This window comes from Hyperolius riggenbachi, chromosome 11 (assembly GCF_040937935.1).
Source record: "Hyperolius riggenbachi isolate aHypRig1 chromosome 11, aHypRig1.pri, whole genome shotgun sequence".
Classification (NCBI taxonomy): Eukaryota; Metazoa; Chordata; class Amphibia; order Anura; family Hyperoliidae; genus Hyperolius; species Hyperolius riggenbachi.
Window position 1 is genome coordinate 151474771 of NC_090656.1, and position 24933 is coordinate 151499703.

Below are 24933 nucleotides of genomic sequence, written 5' to 3' on the forward strand. Positions count from 1 at the left end.
AAAACTTACCGTTGGCTCTAGATTCTAATCTATCACTCCGATTTGCAAACGGATTTCACTGAAGCTGTATTTTTCATCCCAGAACATAGTTTAGGGGCCATTACCTCTTCAACTATAGTCATTTTTCTTTCGATTGCAAACGTAACCAGTTTTTCAATGGTGTAATGGTTTAACATAGAAAACTTACCGTTGGCTCTAGATTCTAATCTATCACTCCGATTTGCAAATGGATTTCACTGAAGCTGTAACTTTCATCCCAGAACATAGTTTAGGGGCCATTACTTCTTCAACTATAGTCATTTTTCTTTCAATTGCAAACGTAACCAGTTTTTCAATGGTGTAATGGTTTAACATAGAAAATTTACCGTTGGCTCTAGATTCTAATCTATCACTCTGATTTGCAAACGGATTTCACTGAAGCTGTATTTTTCATCCCAAAACATAGTTTAGGGGCCATTACCTCTTCAACTATAGTCATTTTTCTTTCGATTGCAAACGATCCCGCTCTGGTGTGCACCAAACAATGGTGTAATGGTTTAACATAGAAAACGTACCGTTGGCTCTAGATTCTAATCTATCACTCCGATTTGCAAACGGATTTCACTGAAGCTGTAACTTTCATCCCAGAACATAGTTTAGGGGCCATTACCTCTTCAACTATAGTCATTTTTCTTTCGATTGCAAACGTAACCAGTTTTTCAATGGTGTAATGGTTTAACATAGAAAACGTACCGTTGGCTCTAGATTCTAATCTATCACTCCGATTTGCAAACGGATTTCACTGAAGCTGTAACTTTCATCCCAGAACATAGTTTAGGGGCCATTACCTCTTCAACTATAGTCATTTTTCTTTCGATTGCAAACGTAACCAGTTTTTCAATGGTGTAATGGTTTAACATAGAAAACGTACCGTTGGCTCTAGATTCTAATCTATCACTCCGATTTGCAAACGGATTTCACTGAAGCTGTAACTTTCATCCCAGAACATAGTTTAGGGGCCATTACCTCTTCAACTATAGTCATTTTTCTTTCGATTGCAAACGTAACCAGTTTTTCAATGGTGTAATGGTTTAACATAGAAAACTTACCGTTGGCTCTAGATTCTAATCTATCACTCCGATTTGCAAACGGATTTCACTGAAGCTGTATTTTTCATCCCAGAACATAGTTTAGGGGCCATTACCTCTTCAACTATAGTCATTTTTCTTTCGATTGCAAACGTAACCAGTTTTTCAATGGTGTAATGGTTTAACATAGAAAACGTACCGTTGGCTCTAGATTCTAATCTATCACTCCGATTTGCAAACGGATTTCACTGATGCTGTAACTTTGATCCCAGAACATAGTTTAGGGGCCATTACCTCTTCAACTATAGTCATTTTTCTTTCGATTGCAAACGTAACCAGTTTTTCAATGGTGTAATGGTTTAACATAGAAAACGTACCGTTGGCTCTAGATTCTAATCTATCACTCCGATTTGCAAACGGATTTCACTGAAACTGTAACTTTCATCCCAGAACATAGTTTAGGGGCCATTACCTCTTCAACTATAGTCATTTTTCTTTCGATTGCAGACGTAACCAGTTTTTCAATGGTGTAATGGTTTAACATAGAAAACGTACCGTTGACTCTAGATTCTAATCTATCACTCCGATTTGCAAACGGATTTCACTGAAGCTGTAACTTTCATCCCAGAACATAGTTTAGGGGCCATTACCTCTTCAACTATAGTCGTTTTTCTTTCGATTGCAGACGTAACCAGTTTTTCAATGGTGTAATGGTTTAACATAGAAAACGTACCGTTGGCTCTAGATTCTAATCTATCACTCCGATTTGCAAACGGATTTCACTGAAGCTGTAACTTTCATCCCAGAACATAGTTTAGGGGCCATTACCTCTTCAACTATAGTCATTTTTCTTTCGATTGCAGACATAACCAGTTTTTCAATGGTGTAATGGTTTAACATAGAAAACGTACCGTTGGCTCTAGATTCTAATCTATCACTCCGATTTGCAAACGGATTTCACTGAAGCTGTAACTTTCATCCCAGAACATAGTTTAGGGGCCATTACCTCTTCAACTATAGTCATTTTTCTTTCGATTGCAAACGTAACCAGTTTTTCAATGGTGTAATGGTTTAACATAGAAAACGTACCGTTGGCTCTAGATTCTAATCTATCACTCCGATTTGCAAACGGATTTCACTGAAGCTGTAACTTTCATCCCAGAACATAGTTTAGGGGCCATTACCTCTTCAACTATAGTCATTTTTCTTTCGATTGCAAACGTAACCAGTTTTTCAATGGTGTAATGGTTTAACATAGAAAACGTACCGTTGGCTCTAGATTCTAATCTATCACTCCGATTTGCACACGGATTTCACTGAAACTGTATTTTTCATCCCAGAACATAGTTTAGGGGCCATTACCTCTTCAACTATAGTCATTTTTCTTTTGATTGCAAACGTAACCAGTTTTTCAATGGTGTAATGGTTTAACATAGAAAACGTACCGTTGGCTCTAGATTCTAATCTATCACTCCGATTTGCAAACGGATTTCACTGAAGCTGTAACTTTCATCCCAGAACATAGTTTAGGGGCCATTACCTCTTCAACTATAGTCATTTTTCTTTCGATTGCAAACGTAACCAGTTTTTCAATGGTGTAATGGTTTAACATAGAAAACGTACCGTTGGCTCTAGATTCTAATCTATCACTCCGATTTGCAAACGGATTTCACTGAAGCTGTAACTTTCATCCCAGAACATAGTTTAGGGGCCATTACCTCTTCAACTATAGTCATTTTTCTTTCGATTGCAAACGTAACCAGTTTTTCAATGGTGTAATGGTTTAACATAGAAAACTTACCGTTGGCTCTAGATTCTAATCTATCTTTCCGATTTGCAAACGGATTTCACTGAAGCTGTAACTTTCATCCTAGAACATAGTTTAGGGGCCATTACTTCTTCAACTATAGTCATTTTTCTTTCAATTGCAAACGTAACCAGTTTTTCAATGGTGTAATGGTTTAACATAGAAAACTTACCGTTGGCTCTAGATTCTAATCTATCACTCCGATTTGCAAACGGATTTCACTGAAGCTGTATTTTTCATCCCAGAACATAGTTTAGGGGCCATTACCTCTTCAACTATAGTCATTTTTCTTTCGATTGCAAACGTAACCAGTTTTTCAATGGTGTAATGGTTTAACATAGAAAACTTACCGTTGGCTCTAGATTCTAATCTATCACTCCGATTTGCAAATGGATTTCACTGAAGCTGTAACTTTCATCCCAGAACATAGTTTAGGGGCCATTACTTCTTCAACTATAGTCATTTTTCTTTCAATTGCAAACGTAACCATTTTTTCAATGGTGTAATGGTTTAACATAGAAAACTTACCGTTGGCTCTAGATTCTAATCTATCACTCTGATTTGCAAACGGATTTCACTGAAGCTGTATTTTTCATCCCAGAACATAGTTTAGGGGCCATTACCTCTTCAACTATAGTCATTTTTCTTTCGATTGCAAACGTAACTAGTTTTTCAATGGTGTAATGGTTTAACATAGAAAACGTACCGTTGGCTCTAGATTCTAATCTATCACTCCGATTTGCAAACGGATTTCACTGAAGCTGTAACTTTCATCCCAGAACATAGTTTAGGGGCCATTACCTCTTCAACTATAGTCATTTTTCTTTCGATTGCAAACGTAACCAGTTTTTCAATGGTGTAATGGTTTAACATAGAAAACGTACCGTTGGCTCTAGATTCTAATCTATCACTCCGATTTGCAAACGGATTTCACTGAAGCTGTAACTTTCATCCCAGAACATAGTTTAGGGGCCATTACCTCTTCAACTATAGTCATTTTTCTTTCGATTGCAAACGTAACCAGTTTTTCAATGGTGTAATGGTTTAACATAGAAAACGTACCGTTGGCTCTAGATTCTAATCTATCACTCCGATTTGCAAACGGATTTCACTGAAGCTGTAACTTTCATCCCAGAACATAGTTTAGGGGCCATTACCTCTTCAACTATAGTCATTTTTCTTTCGATTGCAAACGTAACCAGTTTTTCAATGGTGTAATGATTTAACATAGAAAACTTACCGTTGGCTCTAGATTCTAATCTATCACTCCGATTTGCAAACGGATTTCACTGAAGCTGTATTTTTCATCCCAGAACATAGTTTAGGGGCCATTACCTCTTCAACTATAGTCATTTTTCTTTCGATTGCAAACGTAACCAGTTTTTCAATGGTGTAATGGTTTAACATAGAAAACGTACCGTTGGCTCTAGATTCTAATCTATCACTCCGATTTGCAAACGGATTTCACTGATGCTGTAACTTTGATCCCAGAACATAGTTTAGGGACCATTACCTCTTCAACTATAGTCATTTTTCTTTCGATTGCAAACGTAACCAGTTTTTCAATGGTGTAATGGTTTAACATAGAAAACGTACCGTTGGCTCTAGATTCTAATCTATCACTCCGATTTGCAAACGGATTTCACTGAAGCTGTAACTTTCATCCCAGAACATAGTTTAGGGGCCATTACCTCTTCAACTATAGTCATTTTTCTTTCGATTGCAAACGTAACCAGTTTTTCAATGGTGTAATGGTTTAACATAGAAAACTTACCGTTGGCTCTAGATTCTAATCTATCACTCCGATTTGCAAACGGATTTCACTGAAGCTGTATTTTTCATCCCAGAACATAGTTTAGGGGCCATTACCTCTTCAACTATAGTCATTTTTCTTTCAATTGCAAACGTAACCAGTTTTTCAATGGTGTAATGGTTTAACATAGAAAACTTACCGTTGGCTCTAGATTCTAATCTATCACTCCGATTTGCAAACGGATTTCACTGAAGCTGTATTTTTCATCCCAGAACATAGTTTAGGGGCCATTACCTCTTCAACTATAGTCATTTTTCTTTCGATTGCAAACGTAACCAGTTTTTCAATGGTGTAATGGTTTAACATAGAAAACGTACCGTTGGCTCTAGATTCTAATCTATCACTCCGATTTGCAAACGGATTTCACTGAAGCTGTAACTTTCATCCCAGAACATAGTTTAGGGGCCATTACCTCTTCAACTATAGTCATTTTTCTTTCGATTGCAGACGTAACCAGTTTTTCAATGGTGTAATGGTTTAACATAGAAAACGTACCGTTGGCTCTAGATTCTAATCTATCACTCCGATTTGCAAACGGATTTCACTGAAGCTGTAACTTTCATCCCAGAACATAGTTTAGGGGCCATTACCTCTTCAACTATAGTCATTTTTCTTTCGATTGCAAACGTAACCAGTTTTTCAATGGTGTAATGGTTTAACATAGAAAACTTACCGTAGGCTCTAGATTCTAATCTATCACTCCGATTTGCAAACGGATTTCACTGAAGCTGTATTTTTCATCCCAGAACATAGTTTAGGGGCCATTACCTCTTCAACTATAGTCATTTTTCTTTCGATTGCAAACGTAACCAGTTTTTCAATGGTGTAATGGTTTAACATAGAAAACTTACCGTTGGCTCTAGATTCTAATCTATCACTCTGATTTGCAAACGGATTTCACTGAAGCTGTATTTTTCATCCCAGAACATAGTTTAGGGGCCATTACCTCTTCAACTATAGTCATTTTTCTTTCGATTGCAAACGTAACCAGTTTTTCAATGGTGTAATGGTTTAACATAGAAAACGTACCGTTGGCTCTAGATTCTAATCTATCACTCCGATTTGCAAACGGATTTCACTGAAGCTGTAACTTTCATCCCAGAACATAGTTTAGGGGCCATTACCTCTTCAACTATAGTCATTTTTCTTTCGATTGCAGACATAACCAGTTTTTCAATGGTGTAATGGTTTAACATAGAAAACGTACCGTTGGCTCTAGATTCTAATCTATCACTCCGATTTGCAAACGGATTTCACTGAAGCTGTATTTTTCATCCCAGAACATAGTTTAGGGGCCATTACCTCTTCAACTATAGTCATTTTTCTTTCGATTGCAAACGTAACCAGTTTTTCAATGGTGTAATGGTTTAACATAGAAAACGTACCGTTGGCTCTAGATTCTAATCTATCACTCCGATTTGCAAACGGATTTCACTGAAGCTGTAACTTTCATCCCAGAACATAGTTTAGGGGCCATTACCTCTTCAACTATAGTCATTTTTCTTTCGATTGCAGACGTAACCAGTTTTTCAATGGTGTAATGGTTTAAGATAGAAAACGTACCGTTGGCTCTAGATTCTAATCTATCACTCCGATTTGCAAACGGATTTCACTGAAGCTGTAACTTTCATCCCAGAACATAGTTTAGGGGCCATTACCTCTTCAACTATAGTCATTTTTCTTTCGATTGCAAACGTAACCAGTTTTTCAATGGTGTAATGGTTTAAAATAGAAAACTTACCGTTGGCTCTAGATTCTAATCTATCACTCCGATTTGCAAACTGATTTCACTGAAGCTGTATTTTTCATCCCAGAACATAGTTTAGGGGCCATTACCTCTTCAACTATAGTCATTTTTCTTTCGATTGCAAACGTAACCAGTTTTTCAATGGTGTAATGGTTTAACATAGAAAACTTACCGTTGGCTCTAGATTCTAATCTATCACTCCGATTTGCAAACGGATTTCACTGAAGCTGTATTTTTCATCCCAGAACATAGTTTAGGGGCCATTACCTCTTCAACTATAGTCATTTTTCTTTCGATTGCAAACGTAACTAGTTTTTCAATGGTGTAATGGTTTAACATAGAAAACGTACCGTTGGCTCTAGATTCTAATCTATCACTCCGATTTGCAAACGGATTTTACTGAAGCTGTATTTTTCATCCCAGAACATAGTTTAGGGGCCATTACCTCTTCAACTATAGTAATTTTTCTTTCGATTGCAAACGTAACCAGTTTTTCAATGGTGTAGTGGTTTAACATAGATTCTAATCTATCACTCCGATTTGCAAACGGATTTCACTGAAGCTGTAACTTTCATCCCAGAACATAGTTTAGGGGCCATTACCTCTTCAACTATAGTCATTTTTCTTTCGATTGCAAACGTAACCAGTTTTTCAATGGTGTAATGGTTTAACATAGAAAACGTACCGTTGGCTCTAGATTCTAATCTATCACTCCGATTTGCAAACGGATTTCACTGAAGCTGTATTTTTCATCCCAGAACATAGTTTAGGGGCCATTACCTCTTCAACTATAGTCATTTTTCTTTCGATTGCAAACATAACCAGTTTTTCAATGGTGTAATGGTTTAACATATAAAACGTACCGTTGGCTCTAGATTCTAATCTATCACTCCGATTTGCAAACGGATTTCACTGAAGCTGTAACTTTCATCCCAGAACATAGTTTAGGGGCCATTACCTCTTCAACTATAGTCATTTTTCTTTCGATTGCAAACGTAACCAGTTTTTCAATGGTGTAATGGTTTAACATAGAAAACTTACCGTTGGCTTTAGATTCTAATCTATCACTCTGATTTGCAAACGGATTTCACTGAAGCTGTATTTTTCATCCCAGAACATAGTTTAGGGGCCATTACCTCTTCAACTATAGTCATTTTTCTTTCGATTGCAAACGTAACCAGTTTTTCAATGGTGTAATGGTTTAACATAGAAAACTTACCGTTGGCTCTAGATTCTAATCTATCTTTCCGATTTGCAAACGGATTTCCCTGAAGCTGTAACTTTCATCCTAGAACATAGTTTAGGGGCCATTACTTCTTCAACTATAGTCATTTTTCTTTCAATTGCAAACGTAACCAGTTTTTCAATGGTGTAATGGTTTAACATAGAAAACTTACCGTTGGCTCTAGATTCTAATCTATCACTCCGATTTGCAAACGGATTTCACTGAAGCTGTATTTTTCATCCCAGAACATAGTTTAGGGGCCATTACCTCTTCAACTATAGTCATTTTTCTTTCGATTGCAAACGTAACCAGTTTTTCAATGGTGTAATGGTTTAACATAGAAAACTTACCGTTGGCTCTAGATTCTAATCTATCACTCCGATTTGCAAATGGATTTCACTGAAGCTGTAACTTTCATCCCAGAACATAGTTTAGGGGCCATTACCTCTTCAACTATAGTCATTTTTCTTTCGATTGCAAACGTAACCAGTTTTTCAATGGTGTAATGGTTTAACATAGAAAACTTACCGTTGGCTCTAGATTCTAATCTATCACTCCGATTTGCAAACAGATTTCACTGAAGCTGTATTTTTCATCCCAGAACATAGTTTAGGGGCCATTACCTCTTCAACTATAGTCATTTTTCTTTCGATTGCAAACGATCCCGCTCTGGTGTGCACCAAACAATGGTGTAATGGTTTAACATAGAAAACGTACCGTTGGCTCTAGATTCTAATCTATCACTCCGATTTGCAAACGGATTTCACTGAAGCTGTAACTTTCATCCCAGAACATAGTTTAGGGGCCATTACCTCTTCAACTATAGTCATTTTTCTTTCGATTGCAAACGTAACCAGTTTTTCAATGGTGTAATGGTTTAACATAGAAAACGTACCGTTGGCTCTAGATTCTAATCTATCACTCCGATTTGCAAACGGATTTCACTGAAGCTGTAACTTTCATCCCAGAACATAGTTTAGGGGCCATTACCTCTTCAACTATAGTCATTTTTCTTTCGATTGCAAACGTAACCAGTTTTTCAATGGTGTAATGGTTTAACATAGAAAACGTACCGTTGGCTCTAGATTCTAATCTATCACTCCGATTTGCAAACGGATTTCACTGAAGCTGTAACTTTCATCCCAGAACATAGTTTAGGGGCCATTACCTCTTCAACTATAGTCATTTTTCTTTCGATTGCAAACGTAACCAGTTTTTCAATGGTGTAATGGTTTAACATAGAAAACTTACCGTTGGCTCTAGATTCTAATCTATCACTCCGATTTGCAAACGGATTTCACTGAAGCTGTATTTTTCATCCCAGAACATAGTTTAGGGGCCATTACCTCTTCAACTATAGTCATTTTTCTTTCGATTGCAAACGTAACCAGTTTTTCAATGGTGTAATGGTTTAACATTGAAAACGTACCGTTGGCTCTAGATTCTAATCTATCACTCCGATTTGCAAACGGATTTCACTGATGCTGTAACTTTGATCCCAGAACATAGTTTAGGGGCCATTACCTCTTCAACTATAGTCATTTTTCTTTCGATTGCAAACGTAACCAGTTTTTCAATGGTGTAATGGTTTAACATAGAAAACGTACCGTTGGCTCTAGATTCTAATCTATCACTCCGATTTGCAAACGGATTTCACTGAAACTGTAACTTTCATCCCAGAACATAGTTTAGGGGCCATTACCTCTTCAACTATAGTCATTTTTCTTTCGATTGCAGACGTAACCAGTTTTTCAATGGTGTAATGGTTTAACATAGAAAACGTACCGTTGACTCTAGATTCTAATCTATCACTCCGATTTGCAAACGGATTTCACTGAAGCTGTAACTTTCATCCCAGAACATAGTTTAGGGGCCATTACCTCTTCAACTATAGTCATTTTTCTTTCGATTGCAGACGTAACCAGTTTTTCAATGGTGTAATGGTTTAACATAGAAAACGTACCGTTGGCTCTAGATTCTAATCTATCACTCCGATTTGCAAACGGATTTCACTGAAGCTGTAACTTTCATCCCAGAACATAGTTTAGGGGCCATTACCTCTTCAACTATAGTCATTTTTCTTTCGATTGCAGACATAACCAGTTTTTCAATGGTGTAATGGTTTAACATAGAAAACGTACCGTTGGCTCTAGATTCTAATCTATCACTCCGATTTGCAAACGGATTTCACTGAAGCTGTAACTTTCATCCCAGAACATAGTTTAGGGGCCATTACCTCTTCAACTATAGTCATTTTTCTTTCGATTGCAAACGTAACCAGTTTTTCAATGGTGTAATGGTTTAACATAGAAAACGTACCGTTGGCTCTAGATTCTAATCTATCACTCCGATTTGCAAACGGATTTCACTGAAGCTGTAACTTTCATCCCAGAACATAGTTTAGGGGCCATTACCTCTTCAACTATAGTCATTTTTCTTTCGATTGCAAACGTAACCAGTTTTTCAATGGTGTAATGGTTTAACATAGAAAACTTACCGTTGGCTCTAGATTCTAATCTATCACTCCGATTTGCAAACGGATTTCACTGAAGCTGTATTTTTCATCCCAGAACATAGTTTAGGGGCCATTACCTCTTCAACTATAGTCATTTTTCTTTCGATTGCAAACGTAACCAGTTTTTCAATGGTGTAATGGTTTAACATAGAAAACTTACCGTTGGCTCTAGATTCTAATCTATCTTTCCGATTTGCAAACGGATTTCCCTGAAGCTGTAACTTTCATCCTAGAACATAGTTTAGGGGCCATTACTTCTTCAACTATAGTCATTTTTCTTTCAATTGCAAACGTAACCAGTTTTTCAATGGTGTAATGGTTTAACATAGAAAACTTACCGTTGGCTCTAGATTCTAATCTATCACTCCGATTTGCAAACGGATTTCACTGAAGCTGTATTTTTCATCCCAGAACATAGTTTAGGGGCCATTACCTCTTCAACTATAGTCATTTTTCTTTCGATTGCAAACGTAACCAGTTTTTCAATGGTGTAATGGTTTAACATAGAAAACTTACCGTTGGCTCTAGATTCTAATCTATCACTCCGATTTGCAAATGGATTTCACTGAAGCTGTAACTTTCATCCCAGAACATAGTTTAGGGGCCATTACCTCTTCAACTATAGTCATTTTTCTTTCGATTGCAAACGTAACCAGTTTTTCAATGGTGTAATGGTTTAACATAGAAAACTTACCGTTGGCTCTAGATTCTAATCTATCACTCCGATTTGCAAACGGATTTCACTGAAGCTGTATTTTTCATCCCAGAACATAGTTTAGGGGCCATTACCTCTTCAACTATAGTCATTTTTCTTTCGATTGCAAACGATCCCGCTCTGGTGTGCACCAAACAATGGTGTAATGGTTTAACATAGAAAACGTACCGTTGGCTCTAGATTCTAATCTATCACTCCGATTTGCAAACGGATTTCACTGAAGCTGTAACTTTCATCCCAGAACATAGTTTAGGGGCCATTACCTCTTCAACTATAGTCATTTTTCTTTCGATTGCAAACGTAACCAGTTTTTCAATGGTGTAATGGTTTAACATAGAAAACGTACCGTTGGCTCTAGATTCTAATCTATCACTCCGATTTGCAAACGGATTTCACTGAAGCTGTAACTTTCATCCCAGAACATAGTTTAGGGGCCATTACCTCTTCAACTATAGTCATTTTTCTTTCGATTGCAAACGTAACCAGTTTTTCAATGGTGTAATGGTTTAACATAGAAAACGTACCGTTGGCTCTAGATTCTAATCTATCACTCCGATTTGCAAACGGATTTCACTGAAGCTGTAACTTTCATCCCAGAACATAGTTTAGGGGCCATTACCTCTTCAACTATAGTCATTTTTCTTTCGATTGCAAACGTAACCAGTTTTTCAATGGTGTAATGGTTTAACATAGAAAACTTACCGTTGGCTCTAGATTCTAATCTATCACTCCGATTTGCAAACGGATTTCACTGAAGCTGTATTTTTCATCCCAGAACATAGTTTAGGGGCCATTACCTCTTCAACTATAGTCATTTTTCTTTCGATTGCAAACGTAACCAGTTTTTCAATGGTGTAATGGTTTAACATTGAAAACGTACCGTTGGCTCTAGATTCTAATCTATCACTCCGATTTGCAAACGGATTTCACTGATGCTGTAACTTTGATCCCAGAACATAGTTTAGGGGCCATTACCTCTTCAACTATAGTCATTTTTCTTTCGATTGCAAACGTAACCAGTTTTTCAATGGTGTAATGGTTTAACATAGAAAACGTACCGTTGGCTCTAGATTCTAATCTATCACTCCGATTTGCAAACGGATTTCACTGAAACTGTAACTTTCATCCCAGAACATAGTTTAGGGGCCATTACCTCTTCAACTATAGTCATTTTTCTTTCGATTGCAGACGTAACCAGTTTTTCAATGGTGTAATGGTTTAACATAGAAAACGTACCGTTGACTCTAGATTCTAATCTATCACTCCGATTTGCAAACGGATTTCACTGAAGCTGTAACTTTCATCCCAGAACATAGTTTAGGGGCCATTACCTCTTCAACTATAGTCATTTTTCTTTCGATTGCAGACGTAACCAGTTTTTCAATGGTGTAATGGTTTAACATAGAAAACGTACCGTTGGCTCTAGATTCTAATCTATCACTCCGATTTGCAAACGGATTTCACTGAAGCTGTAACTTTCATCCCAGAACATAGTTTAGGGGCCATTACCTCTTCAACTATAGTCATTTTTCTTTCGATTGCAGACATAACCAGTTTTTCAATGGTGTAATGGTTTAACATAGAAAACGTACCGTTGGCTCTAGATTCTAATCTATCACTCCGATTTGCAAACGGATTTCACTGAAGCTGTAACTTTCATCCCAGAACATAGTTTAGGGGCCATTACCTCTTCAACTATAGTCATTTTTCTTTCGATTGCAAACGTAACCAGTTTTTCAATGGTGTAATGGTTTAACATAGAAAACGTACCGTTGGCTCTAGATTCTAATCTATCACTCCGATTTGCAAACGGATTTCACTGAAGCTGTAACTTTCATCCCAGAACATAGTTTAGGGGCCATTACCTCTTCAACTATAGTCATTTTTCTTTCGATTGCAAACGTAACCAGTTTTTCAATGGTGTAATGGTTTAACATAGAAAACTTACCGTTGGGTCTAGATTCTAATCTATCACTCCGATTTGCAAACGGATTTCACTGAAGCTGTATTTTTCATCCCAGAACATAGTTTAGGGGCCATTACCTCTTCAACTATAGTCATTTTTCTTTCGATTGCAAACGTAACCAGTTTTTCAATGGTGTAATGGTTTAACATAGAAAACGTACCGTTGGCTCTAGATTCTAATCTATCACTCCGATTTGCACACGGATTTCACTGAAACTGTATTTTTCATCCCAGAACATAGTTTAGGGGCCATTACCTCTTCAACTATAGTCATTTTTCTTTTGATTGCAAACGTAACCAGTTTTTCAATGGTGTAATGGTTTAACATAGAAAACGTACCGTTGGCTCTAGATTCTAATCTATCACTCCGATTTGCAAACGGATTTCACTGAAGCTGTAACTTTCATCCCAGAACATAGTTTAGGGGCCATTACCTCTTCAACTATAGTCATTTTTCTTTCGATTGCAAACGTAACCAGTTTTTCAATGGTGTAATGGTTTAACATAGAAAACGTACCGTTGGCTCTAGATTCTAATCTATCACTCCGATTTGCAAACGGATTTCACTGAAGCTGTAACTTTCATCCCAGAACATAGTTTAGGGGCCATTACCTCTTCAACTATAGTCATTTTTCTTTCGATTGCAAACGTAACCAGTTTTTCAATGGTGTAATGGTTTAACATAGAAAACTTACCGTTGGCTCTAGATTCTAATCTATCTTTCCGATTTGCAAACGGATTTCACTGAAGCTGTAACTTTCATCCTAGAACATAGTTTAGGGGCCATTACTTCTTCAACTATAGTCATTTTTCTTTCGATTGCAAACGTAACCAGTTTTTCAATGGTGTAATGGTTTAACATAGAAAACGTACCGTTGGCTCTAGATTCTAATCTATCACTCCGATTTGCACACGGATTTCACTGAAACTGTATTTTTCATCCCAGAACATAGTTTAGGGGCCATTACCTCTTCAACTATAGTCATTTTTCTTTTGATTGCAAACGTAACCAGTTTTTCAATGGTGTAATGGTTTAACATAGAAAACTTACCGTTGGCTCTAGATTCTAATCTATCACTCCGATTTGCAAACGGATTTCACTGAAGCTGTATTTTTCATCCCAGAACATAGTTTAGGGGCCATTACCTCTTCAACTATAGTCATTTTTCTTTCGATTGCAAACGTAACCAGTTTTTCAATGGTGTAATGGTTTAACATAGAAAACTTACCGTTGGCTCTAGATTCTAATCTATCACTCCGATTTGCAAATGGATTTCACTGAAGCTGTAACTTTCATCCCAGAACATAGTTTAGGGGCCATTACTTCTTCAACTATAGTCATTTTTCTTTCAATTGCAAACGTAACCAGTTTTTCAATGGTGTAATGGTTTAACATAGAAAACTTACCGTTGGCTCTAGATTCTAATCTATCACTCTGATTTGCAAACGGATTTCACTGAAGCTGTATTTTTCATCCCAGAACATAGTTTAGGGGCCATTACCTCTTCAACTATAGTCATTTTTCTTTCGATTGCAAATGTAACTAGTTTTTCAATGGTGTAATGGTTTAACATAGAAAACGTACCGTTGGCTCTAGATTCTAATCTATCACTCCGATTTGCAAACGGATTTCACTGAAGCTGTAACTTTCATCCCAGAACATAGTTTAGGGGCCATTACCTCTTCAACTATAGTCATTTTTCTTTCGATTGCAAACGTAACCAGTTTTTCAATGGTGTAATGGTTTAACATAGAAAACGTACCGTTGGCTCTAGATTCTAATCTATCACTCCGATTTGTACACGGATTTCACTGAAGCTGTAACTTTCATCCCAGAACATAGTTTAGGGGCCATTACCTCTTCAACTATAGTCATGTTTCTTTCGATTGCAAACGTAACCAGTTTTTCAATGGTGTAATGGTTTAACATAGAAAACGTACCGTTGGCTCTAGATTCTAATCTATCACTCCGATTTGCAAACGGATTTCACTGAAGCTGTAACTTTCATCCCAGAACATAGTTTAGGGGCCATTACCTCTTCAACTATAGTCATTTTTCTTTCGATTGCAAACGTAACCAGTTTTTCAATGGTGTAATGGTTTAACATAGAAAACTTACCGTTGGCTCTAGATTCTAATCTATCACTCCAATTTGCAAACGGATTTCACTGAAGCTGTATTTTTCATCCCAGAACATAGTTTAGGGGCCATTACCTCTTCAACTATAGTCATTTTTCTTTCGATTGCAAACGTAACCAGTTTTTCAATGGTGTAATGGTTTAACATAGAAAACGTACCGTTGGCTCTAGATTCTAATCTATCACTCCGATTTGCAAACGGATTTCACTGATGCTGTAACTTTGATCCCTGAACATAGTTTAGGGGCCATTACCTCTTCAACTATAGTCATTTTTCTTTCGATTGCAAACGTAACCAGTTTTTCAATGGTGTAATGGTTTAACATAGAAAACGTACCGTTGGCTCTAGATTCTAATCTATCACTCCGATTTGCAAACGGATTTCACTGAAGCTGTAACTTTCATCCCAGAACATAGTTTAGGGGCCATTACCTCTTCAACTATAGTCATTTTTCTTTCGATTGCAGACGTAACCAGTTTTTCAATGGTGTAATGGTTTAACATAGAAAACGTACCGTTGGCTCTAGATTCTAATCTATCACTCCGATTTGCAAACGGATTTCACTGAAGCTGTAACTTTCATCCCAGAACATAGTTTAGGGGCCATTACCTCTTCAACTATAGTCATTTTTCTTTCGATTGCAAACGTAACCAGTTTTTCAATGGTGTAATGGTTTAACATAGAAAACTTACCGTTGGCTCTAGATTCTAATCTATCACTCCGATTTGCAAACGGATTTCACTGAAGCTGTATTTTTCATCCCAGAACATAGTTTAGGGGCCATTACCTCTTCAACTATAGTCATTTTTCTTTCGATTGCAAACGTAACCAGTTTTTCAATGGTGTAATGGTTTAACATAGAAAACTTACCGTTGGCTCTAGATTCTAATCTATCACTCTGATTTGCAAACGGATTTCACTGAAGCTGTATTTTTCATCCCAGAACATAGTTTAGGGGCCATTACCTCTTCAACTATAGTCATTTTTCTTTCGATTGCAAACGTAACCAGTTTTTCAATGGTGTAATGGTTTAACATAGAAAACGTACCGTTGGCTCTAGATTCTAATCTATCACTCCGATTTGCAAACGGATTTCACTGAAGCTGTAACTTTCATCCCAGAACATAGTTTAGGGGCCATTACCTCTTCAACTATAGTCATTTTTCTTTCGATTGCAGACATAACCAGTTTTTCAATGGTGTAATGGTTTAACATAGAAAACGTACCGTTGGCTCTAGATTCTAATCTATCACTCCGATTTGCAAACGGATTTCACTGAAGCTGTATTTTTCATCCCAGAACATAGTTTAGGGGCCATTACCTCTTCAACTATAGTCATTTTTCTTTCGATTGCAAACGTAACCAGTTTTTCAATGGTGTTATGGTTTAACATAGAAAACGTACCGTTGGCTCTAGATTCTAATCTATCACTCCGATTTGCAAACGGATTTCACTGAAGCTGTAACTTTCATCCCAGAACATAGTTTAGGGGCCATTACCTCTTCAACTATAGTCATTTTTCTTTCGATTGCAGACGTAACCAGTTTTTCAATGGTGTAATGGTTTAAGATAGAAAACGTACCGTTGGCTCTAGATTCTAATCTATCACTCCGATTTGCAAACGGATTTCACTGAAGCTGTAACTTTCATCCCAGAACATAGTTTAGGGGCCATTACCTCTTCAACTATAGTCATTTTTCTTTCGATTGCAAACGTAACCAGTTTTTCAATGGTGTAATGGTTTAAAATAGAAAACTTACCGTTGGCTCTAGATTCTAATCTATCACTCCGATTTGCAAACGGATTTCACTGAAGCTGTATTTTTCATCCCAGAACATAAATTAGGGGCCATTACCTCTTCAACTATAGTCATTTTTCTTTCGATTGCAAACGTAACCAGTTTTTCAATGGTGTAATGGTTTAACATAGAAAACGTACCGTTGGCTCTAGATTCTAATCTATCACTCCGATTTGCACACGGATTTCACTGAAACTGTATTTTTCATCCCAGAACATAGTTTAGGGGCCATTACCTCTTCAACTATAGTCATTTTTCTTTCGATTGCAAACGTAACCAGTTTTTCAATGGTGTAATGGTTTAAAATAGAAAACTTACCGTTGGCTCTAGATTCTAATCTATCACTCCGATTTGCAAACGGATTTCACTGAAGCTGTAACTTTCATCCCAGAACATAGTTTAGGGGCCATTACCTCTTCAACTATAGTCATTTTTCTTTCGATTGCAAACGTAACCAGTTTTTCAATGGTGTAATGGTTTAACATAGAAAACGTACCGTTGGCTCTAGATTCTAATCTATCACTCCGATTTGCAAACGGATTTCACTGAAGCTGTAACTTTCATCCCAGAACATAGTTTAGGGGCCATTACCTCTTCAACTATAGTCATTTTTCTTTCGATTGCAAACGTAACCAGTTTTTCAATGGTGTAATGGTTTAACATAGAAAACTTACCGTTGGCTCTAGATTCTAATCTATCTTTCCGATTTGCAAACGGATTTCACTGAAGCTGTAACTTTCATCCTAGAACATAGTTTAGGGGCCATTACTTCTTCAACTATAGTCATTTTTCTTTCGATTGCAAACGTAACCAGTTTTTCAATGGTGTAATGGTTTAACATAGAAAACGTACCGTTGGCTCTAGATTCTAATCTATCACTCCGATTTGCACACGGATTTCACTGAAACTGTATTTTTCATCCCAGAACATAGTTTAGGGGCCATTACCTCTTCAACTATAGTCATTTTTCTTTCGATTGCAAACGTAACCAGTTTTTCAATGGTGTAATGGTTTAACATAGAAAACGTACCGTTGGCTCTAGATTCTAATCTATCACTCCGATTTGCAAACGGATTTCTCTGAAGCTGTAACTTTCATCCCAGAACATAGTTTAGGGGCCATTACCTCTTCAACTATAGTCATTTTTCTTTCGATTGCAAACGTAACCAGTTTTTCAATGGTGTAATGGTTTAACATAGAAAACGTACCGTTGGCTCTAGATTCTAATCTATCACTCCGATTTGCAAACGGATTTCACTGAAGCTGTAACTTTCATCCCAGAACATAGTTTAGGGGCCATTACCTCTTCAACTATAGTCATTTTTCTTTCGATTGCAAACGTAACCAGTTTTTCAATGGTGTAATGGTTTAACATAGAAAACTTACCGTTGGCTCTAGATTCTAATCTATCACTCCGATTTGCAAACGGATTTCACTGAAGCTGTATTTTTCATCCCAGAACATAGTTTAGGGGCCATTACCTCTTCAACTATAGTCATTTTTCTTTCGATTGCAAACGTAACCAGTTTTTCAATGGTGTAATGGTTTAACATTGAAAACGTACCGTTGGCTCTAGATTCTAATCTATCACTCCGATTTGCAAACGGATTTCACTGAAGCTGTAACTTTCATCCCAGAACATAGTTTAGGGGCCATTACCTCTTCAACTATAGTCATTTTTCTTTCGATTGCAAACGTAACCAGTTTTTCAATGGTGTAATGGTTTAACATAGAAAACTTACCGTTGGCTCTAGATTCTAATCTATCACTCCGATTTGCAAACGGATTTCACTGAAGCTGTATTTTTCATCCCAGAACATAGTTTAGGGGCCATTACCTCTTCAACTATAGTCATTTTTCTTTCGATTGCAAACGTAACCAGTTTTTCAATGGTGTAATGGTTTAACATTGAAAACGTACCGTTGGCTCTAGATTCTAATCTATCACTCCGATTTGCAAACGGATTTCACTGATGCTGTAACTTTGATCCCAGAACATAGTTTAGGGGCCATTACCTCTTCAACTATAGTCATTTTTCTTTCGATTGCAAACGTAACCAGTTTTTCAATGGTGTAATGGTTTAACATAGAAAACGTACCGTTGGCTCTAGATTCTAATCTATCACTCCGATTTGTACACGGATTTCACTGAAGCTGTAACTTTCATCCCAGAACATAGTTTAGGGGCCATTACCTCTTCAACTATAGTCATGTTTCTTTCGATTGCAAACGTAACCAGTTTTTCAATGGTGTAATGGTTTAACATAGAAAACGTACCGTTGGCTCTAGATTCTAATCTATCACTCCGATTTGCAAACGGATTTCACTGAAGCTGTAACTTTCATCCCAGAACATAGTTTAGGGGCCATTACCTCTTCAACTATAGTCATTTTTCTTTCGATTGCAAACGTAACCAGTTTTTCAATGGTGTAATGGTTTAACATAGAAAACTTACCGTTGGCTCTAGATTCTAATCTATCACTCCAATTTGCAAACGGATTTCACTGAAGCTGTATTTTTCATCCCAGAACATAGTTTAGGGGCCATTACCTCTTCAACTATAGTCATTTTTCTTTCGATTGCAAACGTAACCAGTTTTTCAATGGTGTAATGGTTTAACATAGAAAACGTACCGTTGGCTCTAGATTCTAATCTATCACTCCGATTTGCAAACGGATTTCACTGATGCTGTAACTTTGATCCCTGAACATAGTTTAGGGGCCATTACCTCTTCAACTATAGTCATTTTTCTTTCGATTGCAAACGTAACCAGTTTTTCAATGGTGTAATGGTTTAACATAGAAAACGTACCGTTGGCTCTAGATTCTAATCTATCACTCCGATTTGCAAACGGATTTCACTGAAGCTGTAACTTTCATCCCAGAACATAGTTTAGGGGCCATTACCTCTTCAACTATAGTCATTTTTCTTTCGATTGCAGACGTAACCAGTTTTTCAATGGTGTAATGGTTTAACATAGAAAACGTACCGTTGGCTCTAGATTCTAATCTATCACTCCGATTTGCAAACGGATTTCACTGAAGCTGTAACTTTCATCCCAGAACATAGTTTAGGGGCCATTACCTCTTCAACTATAGTCATTTTTCTTTCGATTGCAAACGTAACCAGTTTTTCAATGGTGTAATGGTTTAACATAGAAAACTTACCGTTGGCTCTAGATTCTAATCTATCACTCCGATTTGCAAACGGATTTCACTGAAGCTGTATTTTTCATCCCAGAACATAGTTTAGGGGCCATTACCTCTTCAACTATAGTCATTTTTCTTTCGATTGCAAACGTAACCAGTTTTTCAATGGTGTAATGGTTTAACATAGAAAACTTACCGTTGGCTCTAGATTCTAATCTATCACTCTGATTTGCAAACGGATTTCACTGAAGCTGTATTTTTCATCCCAGAACATAGTTTAGGGGCCATTACCTCTTCAACTATAGTCATTTTTCTTTCGATTGCAAACGTAACCAGTTTTTCAATGGTGTAATGGTTTAACATAGAAAACGTACCGTTGGCTCTAGATTCTAATCTATCACTCCGATTTGCAAACGGATTTCACTGAAGCTGTAACTTTCATCCCAGAACATAGTTTAGGGGCCATTACCTCTTCAACTATAGTCATTTTTCTTTCGATTGCAGACATAACCAGTTTTTCAATGGTGTAATGGTTTAACATAGAAAACGTACCGTTGGCTCTAGATTCTAATCTATCACTCCGATTTGCAAACGGATTTCACTGAAGCTGTATTTTTCATCCCAGAACATAGTTTAGGGGCCATTACCTCTTCAACTATAGTCATTTTTCTTTCGATTGCAAACGTAACCAGTTTTTCAATGGTGTTATGGTTTAACATAGAAAACGTACCGTTGGCTCTAGATTCTAATCTATCACTCCGATTTGCAAACGGATTTCACTGAAGCTGTAACTTTCATCCCAGAACATAGTTTAGGGGCCATTACCTCTTCAACTATAGTCATTTTTCTTTCGATTGCAGACGTAACCAGTTTTTCAATGGTGTAATGGTTTAAAATAGAAAACTTACCGTTGGCTCTAGATTCTAATCTATCACTCCGATTTGCAAACGGATTTCACTGAAGCTGTAACTTTCATCCCAGAACATAGTTTAGGGGCCATTACCTCTTCAACTATAGTCATTTTTCTTTCGATTGCAAACGTAACCAGTTTTTCAATGGTGTAATGGTTTAAAATAGAAAACTTACCGTTGGCTCTAGATTCTAATCTATCACTCCGATTTGCAAACGGATTTCACTGAAGCTGTAACTTTCATCCCAGAACATAGTTTAGGGGCCATTACCTCTTCAACTATAGTCATTTTTCTTTCGATTGCAAACGTAACCAGTTTTTCAATGGTGTAATGGTTTAACATAGAAAACGTACCGTTGGCTCTAGATTCTAATCTATCACTCCGATTTGCAAACGGATTTCACTGAAGCTGTAACTTTCATCCCAGAACATAGTTTAGGGGCCATTACCTCTTCAACTATAGTCATTTTTCTTTCGATTGCAAACGTAACCAGTTTTTCAATGGTGTAATGGTTTAACATAGAAAACTTACCGTTGGCTCTAGATTCTAATCTATCTTTCCGATTTGCAAACGGATTTCACTGAAGCTGTAACTTTCATCCTAGAACATAGTTTAGGGGCCATTACTTCTTCAACTATAGTCATTTTTCTTTCGATTGCAAACGTAACCAGTTTTTCAATGGTGTAATGGTTTAACATAGAAAACTTACCGTTGGCTCTAGATTCTAATCTATCACTCCGATTTGCAAACGGATTTCACTGAAGCTGTATTTTTCATCCCAGAACATAGTTTAGGGGCCATTACCTCTTCAACTATAGTCATTTTTCTTTCGATTGCAAACGTAACCAGTTTTTCAATGGTGTAATGGTTTAACATTGAAAACGTACCGTTGGCTCTAGATTCTAATCTATCACTCCGATTTGCAAACGGATTTCACTGAAGCTGTAACTTTCATCCCAGAACATAGTTTAGGGGCCATTACCTCTTCAACTATAGTCATTTTTCTTTCGATTGCAAACGTAACCAGTTTTTCAATGGTGTAATGGTTTAACATAGAAAACTTACCGTTGGCTCTAGATTCTAATCTATCACTCCAATTTGCAAACGGATTTCACTGAAGCTGTATTTTTCATCCCAGAACATAGTTTAGGGGCCATTACCTCTTCAACTATAGTCATTTTTCTTTCGATTGCAAACGTAACCAGTTTTTCAATGGTGTAATGGTTTAACATAGAAAACGTACCGTTGGCTCTAGATTCTAATCTATCACTCCGATTTGCAAACGGATTTCACTGATGCTGTAACTTTCATCCCAGAACATAGTTTAGGGGCCATTACCTCTTCAACTATAGTCATTTTTCTTTCGATTGCAAACGTAACCAGTTTTTCAATGGTGTAATGGTTTAACATAGAAAACTTACCGTTGGGTCTAGATTCTAATCTATCACTCCGATTTGCAAACGGATTTCACTGAAGCTGTATTTTTCATCCCAGAACATAGTTTAGGGGCCATTACCTCTTCAACTATAGTCATTTTTCTTTCGATTGCAAACGTAACCAGTTTTTCAATGGTGTAATGGTTTAACATAGAAAACGTACCGTTGGCTCTAGATTCTAATCTATCACTCCGATTTGCACACGGATTTCACTGAAACTGTATTTTTCATCCCAGAACATAGTTTAGGGGCCATTACCTCTTCAACTATAGTCATTTTTCTTTTGATTGCAAACGTAACCAGTTTTTCAATGGTGTAATGGTTTAACATAGAAAACGTACCGTTGGCTCTAGATTCTAATCTATCACTCCGATTTGCAAACGGATTTCACTGAAGCTGTAACTTTCATCCCAGAACATAGTTTAGGGGCCATTACCTCTTCAACTATAGTCATTTTTCTTTCGATTGCAAACGTAACCAGTTTTTCAATGGTGTAATGGTTTAACATAGAAAACGTACCGTTGGCTCTAGATTCTAATCTATCACTCCGATTTGCAAACGGATTTCACTGAAGCTGTAACTTTCATCCCAGAACATAGTTTAGGGGCCATTACCTCTTCAACTATAGTCATTTTTCTTTCGATTGCAAACGTAACCAGTTTTTCAATGGTGTAATGGTTTAACATAGAAAACTTACCGTTGGCTCTAGATTCTAATCTATCTTTCCGATTTGCAAACGGATTTCACTGAAGCTGTAACTTTCATCCTAGAACATAGTTTAGGGGCCATTACTTCTTCAACTATAGTCATTTTTCTTTCGATTGCAAACGTAACCAGTTTTTCAATGGTGTAATGGTTTAACATAGAAAACTTACCGTTGGCTCTAGATTCTAATCTATCTTTCCGATTTGCAAACGGATTTCACTGAAGCTGTAACTTTCATCCTAGAACATAGTTTAGGGGCCATTACTTCTTCAACTATAGTCATTTTTCTTTCGATTGCAAACGTAACCAGTTTTTCAATGGTGTAATGGTTTAACATAGAAAACTTACCGTTGGCTCTAGATTCTAATCTATCACTCCGATTTGCAAATGGATTTCACTGAAGCTGTAACTTTCATCCCAGAACATAGTTTAGGGGCCATTACTTCTTCAACTATAGTCATTTTTCTTTCAATTGCAAACGTAACCAGTTTTTCAATGGTGTAATGGTTTAACATAGAAAACTTACCGTTGGCTCTAGATTCTAATCTATCACTCTGATTTGCAAACGGATTTCACTGAAGCTGTATTTTTCATCCCAGAACATAGTTTAGGGGCCATTACCTCTTCAACTATAGTCATTTTTCTTTCGATTGCAAATGTAACTAGTTTTTCAATGGTGTAATGGTTTAACATAGAAAACGTACCGTTGGCTCTAGATTCTAATCTATCACTCCGATTTGCAAACGGATTTCACTGAAGCTGTAACTTTCATCCCAGAACATAGTTTAGGGGCCATTACCTCTTCAACTATAGTCATTTTTCTTTCGATTGCAAACGTAACCAGTTTTTCAATGGTGTAATGGTTTAACATAGAAAACGTACCGTTGGCTCTAGATTCTAATCTATCACTCCGATTTGTACACGGATTTCACTGAAGCTGTAACTTTCATCCCAGAACATAGTTTAGGGGCCATTACCTCTTCAACTATAGTCATGTTTCTTTCGATTGCAAACGTAACCAGTTTTTCAATGGTGTAATGGTTTAACATAGAAAACGTACCGTTGGCTCTAGATTCTAATCTATCACTCCGATTTGCAAACGGATTTCACTGAAGCTGTAACTTTCATCCCAGAACATAGTTTAGGGGCCATTACCTCTTCAACTATAGTCATTTTTCTTTCGATTGCAAACGTAACCAGTTTTTCAATGGTGTAATGGTTTAACATAGAAAACTTACCGTTGGCTCTAGATTCTAATCTATCACTCCAATTTGCAAACGGATTTCACTGAAGCTGTATTTTTCATCCCAGAACATAGTTTAGGGGCCATTACCTCTTCAACTATAGTCATTTTTCTTTCGATTGCAAACGTAACCAGTTTTTCAATGGTGTAATGGTTTAACATAGAAAACGTACCGTTGGCTCTAGATTCTAATCTATCACTCCGATTTGCAAACGGATTTCACTGATGCTGTAACTTTGATCCCTGAACATAGTTTAGGGGCCATTACCTCTTCAACTATAGTCATTTTTCTTTCGATTGCAAACGTAACCAGTTTTTCAATGGTGTAATGGTTTAACATAGAAAACGTACCGTTGGCTCTAGATTCTAATCTATCACTCCGATTTGCAAACGGATTTCACTGAAGCTGTAACTTTCATCCCAGAACATAGTTTAGGGGCCATTACCTCTTCAACTATAGTCATTTTTCTTTCGATTGCAGACGTAACCAGTTTTTCAATGGTGTAATGGTTTAACATAGAAAACGTACCGTTGGCTCTAGATTCTAATCTATCACTCCGATTTGCAAACGGATTTCACTGAAGCTGTAACTTTCATCCCAGAACATAGTTTAGGGGCCATTACCTCTTCAACTATAGTCATTTTTCTTTCGATTGCAAACGTAACCAGTTTTTCAATGGTGTAATGGTTTAACATAGA